This window comes from Vigna unguiculata, chromosome 8 (assembly GCF_004118075.2).
Source record: "Vigna unguiculata cultivar IT97K-499-35 chromosome 8, ASM411807v1, whole genome shotgun sequence".
Classification (NCBI taxonomy): Eukaryota; Viridiplantae; Streptophyta; class Magnoliopsida; order Fabales; family Fabaceae; genus Vigna; species Vigna unguiculata.
The window spans coordinates 26,171,063-26,184,254 of record NC_040286.1 but is presented as its reverse complement, the minus strand read 5'-3'; positions in this window follow the sequence as shown (position 1 = coordinate 26,184,254).

The following is a 13,192-nucleotide window of genomic DNA, read 5'->3' as shown; positions in this document are numbered from 1 at the left end:
GTTGAAAATTAAAAATAAGTTGTTTAGTCTTTAAAAAGTAATTGAACTGAAGTAAATTGATACTAAAATTAAATGGTGGTATAAAATAAAGCTAATAATAGAGAGAATAATAGAAGGAAGAATAGAGAATGGAAGAATAAGGAGCAATTTTTCTTTCTATGTGTATTATTACTAATGGGAATAGATACAATATGTAACCCATAAAGGATACAAATCAAATAGTTAATACACGTATTTACATAAAGAGTAATGAATCATATGAGTATCAATCATATGAGTAATTGTATCAAATCAATGGACGACCATTAATTCATAACATTCCCCTTGGGTATCCATTGATAAGAGAATGTGTCTCGTTAAAACCTTACATGGAAAAACCCTTTGGGATAAAAAACTAATGAAGGAAAAAGAGTACACCATTATGTATTCTTTAATACAATATTGTTCATCACATATTTTATTTCTCCCCATCATGTAAACTTACATCATTAAGATGACAAACTCCAAAGTTGTGAATCATTTGCTCAAAAGTTATTTTTGATAAAGACTTTATAAATAGACCTAAAACATTTTCACATGAATGAATCTTTTAGATATCTATATCTTTCTTTCAAGTGAACAATACATTATAGTCTTCATATATGGTTGTTGGTTCCATCTTTGTCATAGATAGCCACAAGTTTCTTAACCAAACACATTCACAACTTACCTCATGTAATAATAAAAATTTTGTATGATTAAACGATGTTGTTGCTATGGTTTGTTTCTCAAACCTAACTGGAGTAGTACCAGTACCTCACTAGTGGAAAATAAGTTTTTTTATACCGATGAAAAAAGGTTTTTTATATCGGTTCTGAAATTGGTATTGTTGCATACAGTATAGAAAGTTTCAACTATCTATGTCGGTTCCAAGACAGGTATAAAAAAACATGCTTCTATACCATTTCTAAAACCAGTATAGATGATGCACTTGGAAAGGGAAAGTTGTGTAAGAAAAAAATGACTTACTACACCAGTTATAATTTGTAACATCCCGTCAGGATATTACAAATTTAATAAAATAAAATAAAGTAATTAATTACATTATATTTAATAATACCTCATTTCCCAAAAATACGGGAAATTTAAAACTTTATTAATTCATTAATAAGTCCATAAATACAAAACTGCCAGTATAATCAAAATATTCTATAAGCCTTTACAACCCATTTCAAATAAAATAAAGAAAACATAAAGAAAAAGACCCCATGATCATCCCCTCTCCGCAGCTAAGCCTCACCAGCTCCACCTGCATCATCACCTGCTCACGTGTACCGCATACACGATCATCGCCAAACACAAGCAGATAGGGTGAGCTAAAAGATGAAACACACAAAAATATACCAAACATACATATACATGTATAATCGATAAAAATAATACAATAATAAGACAAACTCTTCCCTTATACCGCATGGCCACAACCATATATAATATCCTTTCATTTCCCACAGAACTTACTCCATTTCCATCACATGGCCACTACCATGTACACCGATGCACCTCGTGGAAGACTCGTTACCTTCCCTCCACATGGCCACCACCATGTATATTAAAGTACATCCGGGAAACTCGTTCCAGTCCTTCCACATGGCGACAACCATGTTAGTAGTGTTCTACATCTGCTATTAAGTATCTCAAGGTGCCTTGCTACCACACCTATCGGCCATAACCGATAGAGCACGTGCGGAAACCATGCTACGGATCACACACCGTAATGCCAGGTGGAGTTCCCAATTACGAACATAGTCCGTAACGTCCTAGGACTACCAAACTCGTCAGCGAATCACTGAGGAGGGCAATCCCTCTAGACCCATCCGTACTGGCCACAACCAGCATACTCACACCGGCAACACTCACCAACCCGAGCCACAACTCAAAGGTTCCTCGTGTTCATCCGCTATCCCGAGCCACAACTCAAGGGAAGTCATTCCGGGCCACAACCCATAGAATGCCACATGCTTAACTCCTATCCTGAGCCATAACTCAAGGAAATGTTCCGGGCCACAACCCATGGAACACCAGCAAACTCACCATCGAGATATCTTAGAAGCCTTATAGATCATGCATCACCATTCAAACTTCAATCAACCCAATATTGAAACATTTGTTGCTAATAAACCTATCCTCCATTCATCCCTGGACTTAAACCTTCATCACTCGCCTAAGCATTCCAGTTCATCTCGCTTAGGCTAGGCTAGGTTACACTCGCCTGGGCGAGATCACGTTTCGCCCAAGAACCTCATCTCTTGCTTGGGCTGCAAGTTAAACCACCATCAGAATGTTCTTAGAAATCTCACTTAGGCAAGAGACTCTCGCCTGAGCGAGACGCACTTTCGCCCAAACAACAAACCCCGCATGCGCAAGATGTGCAACCAACACACTCGAGACACACACGGATTCTCGCTTGGGCGAGTCACACTCGCCTAAGCGAGATGGTCTGTCGCCCGAGACCAAATCACCTCGCCTGAGCGAAATGCTCGAGCAGAAAGAGGTTTATGAGTCCTTGCATATTTCACCTAGACGAGCCTGGCTCGCCTGAGTGAGACATGCAGATTCTGACACTGTTTCACGCACGCAACAGCAACAATTGCACCCAAAACATACTCCAATTTCATACCATTTCATTGTTGGTCTCTTGGCAAGCGTACCAAAAGTCAACTGTAGTATAATGATTTGAAGTAAGAGTGTTGAACCCACGAGGAACGGATTCAGTTAAAATAATTAATTATCTCGATCAACATATATATACAGAAATTTTAATTTGATAGATCATTGATGTTTAAACTAATTTGCATAAACAAATACAGTAAAAGCAGAAAATTAGATAAAAATCCAGTAAAAGAAACTGGGATTGAATTTCATCTATCTCCCTTATTTGTAATCTGGATGAATATAATACATAACATCTGAAAATACCAATATTAATGCACACTCAAAAATCATTTATACCGATCCCTCGCGTATAAAATTCATAAGATTAGTTTCCTGAATATTGATTCCTCATATATTCAATAAACTATCCAGCATTAAGATCGAGTGTTAAAAGCAATTGATATATTGAGATCTATTCCTAGCATCACAGTATATCAAGTATCATTGTTCAAATCAGATTTTCAGAAATACTTTCCAGTCAGATCTAAAAATCAAAATCAAAACATCTATTGATCAGATAGAAGTAAGTATTAAGAGCAGAACAATAATACCAATATTGAGTAAAACAAAAATGCTATATATAGATATCACCAGATTACATCCAAGTTCGAGTAGATTACATTCAATCCCAAAGGAGAAGATTAGCCACTCATGGTAGTTATCAAATCCTAAGAACTAAAGAAGAAGAAGAAGAAATATGATCTGTGTTATGCTCCTGGTAGTAGCTCTGCAGCACGGATGCACTCCTCTTCCAAAATCTCTAGCTCCTTTTCACTTCTGATTCATGGAGTATATATACTCCACGAAGGTCTCGCTCAAGCCACCTGAGTCTCGCTTGAGCGAGACATCATTCTTCATGCTAAAGAAAGCCTCTCGCTTGGGCGAGATGTGCTGAAGCTAAGATCTCGCTTAGGCGAGCAAGAATACTTCGAGCTGAAGAAAGGATCTCGCTTAGGCGAGATTGGCAGCATCTAAATCTCGCTTGGGCGAGAATGGCGGCAAGGGAGGGTCTCCACTGCACGAGCGCTTGCTTAAGCGAGGCCCTGCGTCGCTTAGGCGAGAATAGCGGCAGTGGCTTTAGCTTAGGCGAGCATGCTTTGGTTTTGAGCGACCCTGCAAAGTTTCTTTCTTGTTTCTTCATTTCTCCTTTCACTTTTCTTTTGTTCTTTCCTCCTTCAATCATAATTTACCTGAAAATTACACAAAAATAAGGATTAAGTGATTTCTTTTCAACAAAAACTTGGAAGTTCATTCTTTTCTAGATTTAGGGAGAATCAATAATGATATAAACCCAAACCCCCAATTCATCACATGACTAACCCGAAAATCCATGGCAGAAAGTCATCAATTTCATACAATCAGATCAGAATATAATATTACGGGTTCAGCTCCCCTAACCTGAAATTTTCCCTTGCTTAGACAAATGCAGAACGTTGGAAATCTCTCCGTGATCACTAGGCAGCCTAACACCTTCCCTTCACTATGCCTTAAAGGTTTAATGCCTAAAACGAAAATTAAGTTTTAATGGTGAGTTTTATTGTTATTTAAGGCCTTTAGTATTAGCGTTCAGCCTTCCTAGCTACCCCATTTCTCTCCCCCTTTTCATATTCATGCCATACCAATTTTTAGCAAAAAGAAGAATTAATTTTTCACCACCAAGGTTTGAACTCATGACCACACCAAAGCCAATTTAATGCTAAACCATCAAGCGAACCCATGTTTCTTGCTAACTCACACAATTCAAGTATGGTAACATACGAAATACGCTCCATCATATTATTAAAACAATAATAATTAAATAACACACAATTGACATACATAGGACTCGAACCCAAGTACTCTCAACCATTTGAGCTAGTACTTTTCCATGTCATATCCATCAAAATTTAATGCCATAAATACACTAATTACCGCATTCATTAATTAATTATTTATTTAATTAATTAAATTCTGCGGATCTTACATAATTCCAATCGAAATAAAAAAAATCCGCCTTTTATACCCATTGTGACCATAACCGGTCTAAAAAGTGATATTTTTTTTGAACAATTTTTTTATTCTTCATACCTAGGGATGTCAAAAAAATCTGTACCCGTGGGTATCCGCGGATAAAACCCGTAACGGATAGGAAACAAATATTAAAAATGGATACCCGCTACTTGCAGGTACGAATATTTTTTATACCCGCATGTTAACGGGGCGAGTACGGGTATCATAGTATCCATACCCGTGGATACCCGTACCCGCTAAAGTTTAATTCATAAAAATACCTTATATATATATATATATATATATATATATATATATATATATATATATATATATATTAGTAAAAAACATTATGACCTAATTTTTTCTAAGCTGCACATCTTGTCTTGTCTTCCATCTTCATCCTTCCAGCTTCAAGCATTGGTACATTGTTTTCTTCTAGATATACCCCTTGACATTCTTCTCTTTCTTTTCTTTGAAATTGGGCATATACATCAAACCCTATATAGACAATGACATTTTATGGTATGCTTGTAATCAAATGATGGAATCAAAATAAGAATACTTGATATGTGGCAGTTGAGGTTTATTATTTGTTTATTCTTCTTTCAAGAATCAATCGGAGAAAGTGGGCTTGTTGATCAAAGCACTAATTAAAAAATTTTCATTGTGTTGAACGTCATTTTATATTTACTTTTATAATTATTTGGACTTGTATGAACTTGAGTTTATTTGAACTTTATTTAAAATTTATGACAATGATGTATTTTATTTTATTTTATTTGAATTTATAATTAAATATATGTATTTTAAATAATTTTGTAAATATTCGTGGATACCCGTAGATACCCGCGGATATGAACAAAATAAACGGGTACCCGCATAACAGATACCCGACAGATATGGGTATGGATACGGGGCGAATATTTATTTAGTGGGTAGGGTACGGAGGAGCTACTACCCGTACCCTACCCGCCCCGTTGACATTCCTATTTATACCACATACAAAACCTGTATATAAAATCACCTAAAACATCTAGACAACAAATTTCATTCAATCAAATATTTACATGAAATACAATCTAATGTTTATATGAAATATAATACAACTCAAAACTGAATGACTAAACATATAAGATTCATATGAAAACTCATAGAATACCTAACATCATCTTCTATAAATAGTTAAAAGAACAAAAGAATCTCTGAATCAGTTCAACAACAGTTTTTATTGATAGCAGACATCATAATTCCACCACTAAAATTTAATTAAGTTGCAAGAATTTGGAGATACTAATTTATGCAACTGAAATTAATTTATGGATGATGTTTTAATTTTATAGTAGATAAAAATTAACCTCAATCTTAAAAATAAAGATGCTATAGAGGGTTATATGAACAGAAGAAAAGAAAGTGGTGAAAGAGAAGTAACATATGAGATAAGGAAGGACAAAATTCACAAGCTGAATTAGTTTTCTTGCAATCAAATGATAAAATAAGAAAAATTAAGTTAAAATAAAATCAAGTAAATAAATAAAATGGAAAAATGATTTGAGTTACAAATATACTAAATATATATATATATATATATATATATATATATATATATATATATCGGAGAGGGTTAAAAAATAGAATAGTAACTCTAATTTCTGAATAGTTTCATTCATAATTTTTTATTTTATTTTAACACTGTTTAAAATAGTGGTTTAAATTACAAAATTCTATACTTGTATCTTTCATTTAATAAATTACACTCGTATACTTTTTTAGTTACTTACAAATATTAACTAATAAGAAATAGATAATATTGCAATGAAAAGTTTATTTGACAACGTGGTGAAAGGTTAAATCTTGGAACTGACATAAACGGCCTAATTGATGAAAAATTAACTAAGATGAGTTTAGACATATCGAAAAAAGAGAGATCCCACCTTCACCATCATACTGTCCCACCAAATTAAAAAACAAAGGAATAAAGAAAGAACAACCTAAGTTCTGGTAAGTTTCATATACGGAAAACAAGAAGGAATCAATGTAATGGAACTTCCATTTTCAATGCAGATCCAAACTCTACCTATTTGAAGCACTCATAACAGAATAATATGCATTGTCTAAAATTAAAATCTTTTCCCTCAAAAACAAAATAGAGCTTTCCTCAGAACAAAACAGAGAAAGAAATGAGAATTAAACATGATTCAAGAGATGAAAGTTTTAATTAGCAGTTTCATACACTACAATCACACACGTTAATATTATAACAAAAGGTATTTTCAAGTTTTGGAAAAATAAGCTTAAAATGAAACATTTTATCAGTATAACAGTTTTTTGAAAAAAATCTTCCACAATACTTAAGGAGTTTACTATTCACTAAATTACAACAAATAAACGCGAAGATATTCACCGAAAAGTTGTGGATATAGAGGTGATTGAATTGACGAAGTACTACAACTTTTTCAATACATGAAACTTGACTTAAAACAACACATTCTTTTTTTATGAATTAAAAGTTAATCACTGCATTTACTGAACTTGAAAAGGGTTAATAGTGAAATAACTATGTTTCATGATAAACACACTGGCCGATAGTAAAAGTTGATTAATCATATCTTAAATTTTCAACACCTAATCATGCTTAGATTATGGTCCTCACAGAGGCCAACAAGTAGATAACCATTATTTTTAAGATGGATATAGAATCAACGTTTCAAAGTTCTTCAAAAGAAAAAGAATATATTACAAAAAAAGCATTGTTCTTAACTAGTTCGAGTTTTGTGTATAGGCAGCAGGGGCATGTTGGTACTTGTTAAGGTTGCAAAGGCAACAAAGCGTTTGGAAGAACAATGCAAAAACAGAAGGTTGTGGTTTGAGAACACTGTGCTACAAAAAGCCTATATACTATGGAGGAAGTAGCATTGTAAGGGACAAAACGAGATTGGTATGGGCTGAAAACAGGGAAGCAAGGTCTACTTGTTTGGACAATGCTGATAACTACGATTATGGTGCATACGCATGGTCTGTTCATATCTTCTAGGGATTGGAAACGATAGCAGATTGGAAAAGATACTTTTCCATATCTGTGGTACCTACCACCATTTTTTTTGTGGTCCACTCCATAGATGAAATGTGTTGCATACACAACACAGACATAGAGGAAGTAAATGGAAACATAAAAACAGAAGGGCTTTTGGACAATAGAAGAATGAAACAACTAAACCTAGGGAGAATATTAGGTTAGTTTGCTAGCAATGTAGAGCCAATTCATTACAGAGTTTCCACACAGAGACTATGCATTTGTCAACTTCCAATTTGATATAAATGTATGAGTTTAACAGAAAAAATGAGGAAAATAGTAGACAAAAACATACCTTGAGATGATCAATTTTTACAGCTAGAGGATCTCACTAACCTGTAGAACAAACAAGGTTTCAGTTCAAAATAAAACATCAACATACTTTAGCTACATATTACATACCTTGTGATGATCACCAATTACTGATTGGGATCACCTAATCCCCATGGATACTTGAAATTTGTAATTGAAAAGGAGAATAATAAGACATTTTCACTTGCTTTAACTATTGAACCTGAATCAAGATATATCTCTAACATGACATTTTACTTGCACGAGAATTGTGAAATTTTGCAACAAATTTTAGGAGAAACTGAACAATTAAGCAACTTATAATAGGAATAAGGAGAACCAAAAACTAACAGTGAGACAATCCTAGGTCTTTTTCACTCCAACATCAATCACACTTAACTCCTGCAAAGGAACCAAATCTACCAATTTCATTCATTCAAGAAAACAATAGTAATGTTTGGTTAGGGTTCAAATGTTGACCTTTTCAAATCCAGAAAGCATATAAGAGATGGACGGTGAGGGCGACAGAGACTACGAGACCAAGTGATTTCAACAATGACGATAACACAATGCGACAGTGATGCTAACAGATGAAGAGCAAGAAACAACACGCGACGGTGACAACGACTTTGTAGCGACTTCGCTCGATGACAACGACTTCGTAGGCGACTTCGCACGGTGACGATGACGGTTTGGAACGACGACTTCGCAGACTAGGGAAGTGCGAGCGACGAAGCAATGAAGAACTGTGTTGGAGACGAAAGAACCGTGTTAGGGAATGAACAAAAGAAATGGGAAACATTTATACCAGTTACAAGGTCCAACAAGTATAATATCTCTTTTAAAATTAAAATTATATATATATATATATATATATATATATATATATATAGACACACACGAAATTTATACCAATTCTAGCTATAATCGGTATAAAAAGTCTTTTTCAATATTACAAAAATTCCACTGTATTAATTTCTATATCGGTTGAAAGTAGAATTAGCATAAAAGATCTCACATTATTTACAAAATGTAGGTATAAAAAACTTATTTTGCACTAGTGCCTATATTAATTCCATACACTCATTACCACTTGTTTTCTCAAAACTAACCCTTTTTTGTATGGTCTTTCCCACACAAGTGGTGTCTCACAAGGCGTGCCAATTTGTTTCTCAATGATTGACATTCGATACTTGTCAAAGTATTTACAATAAATTCAAACTACTTGACACAGGTTCATTTACAATGGGATAGCAAAGTTGACATTTTTTAATTTGATTTTAATTGCTTAAGTGTTTCATGCATCCATGCAAGAGCAAATAGCAAATCTTATGGATAACTCACTTATATTGTGTACCAAGGCCATGAAAACCTTTAATTCATCAAGTCATTGTGATATGTTGACTCTAATCAACAAATCATACACGTCTTCTTAGAAATCATATTTCTTTGGTTTATGGTGTTTTAGTTTTTCAAAAGTGGAGTGATAGAGGATTAAAAAAGAAAGTAAAATGGAGAAATATAGATGAAGGGAGTGATGGTGCAAGGTTGGTAGAAACGTAAATTACAGAAATAATAGATTATCAAGGATAAAACAAAAATTGGTAGACAAATCTACGAAAGTGATGACCCAAATTGTCATAACCAACGTTGAACTTGCCATTTTCTTGTTCACAACATCTGTCAGTGTGTTTGAATTTGTGTCCACAATTTGTCACCCCTATTTTACCTTTGGTCTATATCTATTTATATTTGTTCTCCTATTCTAACAACTATTTGGCACAATACAATAAAAGAGAAAAGACATTGGTTTCGATCTCGATCTCCTTCTTTTCTATGTTTTTCTCCACTTTGATTGAACTAACTTGGATATCTTCCGCTTTGATTGAACATCTTTCGACGATTTCCACAATATTCTCTTTTCGAGTTTACTAGCCTTAGCAATCACTCTTCTTCGCCTTTTTTACATGTCAACCTATTGCCTCTTTTAATCTATCTAATGTTTCTTGATGCCCTTAAAATTTATAAAAGAATTATAAAATGCTTTTAAGCGAAATTGTCGTTGATCTTTTTCTTATGAGAAAATTGTCATCATGGTGAATGCTCTCATTAATAAAAATTGGTTGTTGAGGCTATATTTTCAACCAAAACTACAATTTTATAACAGAGAGATGTGAACTGATTTAGTTTGATAATCTGTTACTCAATTTTTAATTAATCTTTAAAGTCAAATTCATTAAGGCCAATTAAGAATTGATGATCTATAAGATGTTGTATGGTAAACATAATGTTAAGAGGATGAAAACCATAACTACTCAGTATTTTGATACACTTATTATATTATTATTTTATCTCGAAATTATATTTATGTTTATCATGATTATGTGAGTGTAACTTTTTATTATTAAAAAATAATCATTATGCGGTTATTTAAAAAATGTCTTTCAAAATATTATTTTATTTTCCTAAAAATAAAAATGAATATGATAACGTTGGTAACCTCTCCCTTTTGTATTACTCTAACTCTCTTCAGTAATACAAATTCTCTCTTCTCTGCTATATTCTTCTTTGTTAGGAATCCAAGTGTGAGTCTAAGTCCCACATTGACCAGAATTGAGAAAGTAGAGCATCATATAAGGATCAAGGCCCATAAACCCATTGCCTTAAGGTTTTGGGTTGAGAGTGGTGTCAGTATCTTATGTGGTTAGGCTCATATCTCATTGGTGTTGTTCTCCCCAGTGAAACCCCTCCTTATAATCCTAACAAAGTGGTATCAGAGCCGATGGTTAAAATCGGTTCAGACGAGTGCAGTAAGGTCCCTGTATCGAAAGTCTTCCTGGCAAAGAGTTCCAGGTAAGCGTGTCCCGTTAAGATGAACGGCGGTACGAGAAGGGGTACTCGTGGTTGGGAATGCTTCCGCTGGAGGGGGAGTGTACCAATGTGGTTGAAGGGACTCACCCTTGAGGGGGAGAATGTTAGGAATCCAAGTGTGAGTCTAAGTCCCACATTGACCAGTATTGAGAAAGTAGAGCACCATATAAGGATCAAGGCCCATAAACCCATTGCCTTAAGGTTTTGGGTTGAGAGTGGTGTCAATGTCTTATGTGATTGGGCTCAGGTCTCATTGGTGTTGTTCTCCCCGGTGAAACCCCCTCTGTAAAACCTGACATTCTTTCTCCTCTACCTGCACTCTGTTGTTTCCCTTTTACATCATGAATCCACATATTCCTGTAGAATAAGTTAAGTGAAAAACTCCATTCTTTGCTATGCCTTACCTCAGATTGCTTCTTCCAAAACTAACGACGAGATTCAAAGGCGAGCTGTGGGCAAATTATTTTTCAAAATTTTAAAAGTATTTGAATGAAAAAAGTAAAAACTTTTTGCTTTTTACACATAACAATTTCTTCATGCAATGCGTAGTTTTTAAAATGATATTTTATCCTTTGTAAAAGTGATTTCTTGATAGCTTAGAAATTTATGGAACAAATTTCACGATATTTCCGGTATAAGATTTTAGAATAACCTTTCTGAAATAAGAGAGATGATACAAGAGAGATTTTATTGGAACGTATGAAATGTATTTTGGAATAAGCTTTGTAGTATAGAACTTCTAGAACAGGATGTGCGAAACAATTTTTTTAGAACGTGTGTAATAACTTTCAAAAATGAGTTTTCTAGAATGAGATTTCCAAAACACATGAAAGGCATTTTGGAAAAAGCTTTCTGAAACAAACTTTTTTCTTTATTTTGTCATCAACTTATCTTATAGTGATATTAGTGCATATATTTATATTAATGACTATTTTTTGTTAAAATCTTAAAGAAATGTTTTTTGAATATATACTTTATGTAAAATTAAACATACTCAAAAATCTTGAAAATTTCACATCTAATTTTACTTGTTTCGTTTTAACGAACCGAGACATCGTCGGTTTAGTCTTAATATTAACACCGTGAACTCAATTTCATTGAAATGTTTTTAGTTAAATGTTGGTTAAAGTGTCAATTGTTTAATTTCATTATTTTAGCTCAATCTTAATCAGAATAATATTAATCGAATTTATATCAAGTGTTATGAATCAAAACATCATCACTTAAAATATCATTATATTTGCTTAATCTAAAGTTAGGAGTTTTCATTATTTAACCCTATTTTAAATATCATAGGTTGATGAATATTCCATAGTTGATGATGTGATTATTATATGTTTTTGCTTACTCCTTCAATCGGTACCTATTGTAATAGAACATCACAAACAATGATGTATGAACATCCATTAGTTCAAACACTTAAATAACACTTGTTATATCTTCAATTCATCTATTTCTACATATCATAATGCTCCATCTCTTCCAAACTACACGTTGTTTAAAGGTTATTGCAGAGATATTTAAAAATGATCAATTTACTAGATTTCATAAAAAAAAAAAAAAGAGTGATTTTGTATTATACCCTTATCCCACACTCATTTATTCATAGAGATATGCACAATTCTCATTAATCTTGTAATACTTCCAACGAACAGGCAGCACAACCGTTGAACTTCTTTACTCATCCAAAGAGTATAAAAAGTGGAAGCGACATATATGGTGCTAACTTCATCAGAAAGCAAGTAGGTTTTGGAACTAATCAATGACACCAGAGTTTGAAAAACTCTTGTATGAATGCATAGAGTATTGATTGACGATAAACTCAAAAAGAAAAAATTAATGTAGTCTTAGGTTGATAAACTAATATTTGGGACTTAATTTCTAGAACAAAGGGAGTATTAACTATAAAACTTATATTTTTTACTTTTCATCCCAAGGGTCAAATAGTTTATATATTTATTAAACGGGTACAAATTCTATTCGATTTGATGGAAATGAGTAAATTTAAAAAAAAAAATATTGTGGTATAAATAAGTTATATTCTGGAACACAACTTTAAAATGAAAACTTAGTAATATTCACGTAGCAAGAGGCAAATCTTAATAAAAGGCAAACAAAAGAACACAACACAAGTAGCATATTATAAGTAACTACACTCCACAGACCTAATTTCTCGGAACTAAACCCATATTTTCCTCTTGGACCAGTACAGAGCCAATAATATCTAACAAATAATTAGGTAAATTTAAACTGTTAATCATTGCAACACATGTG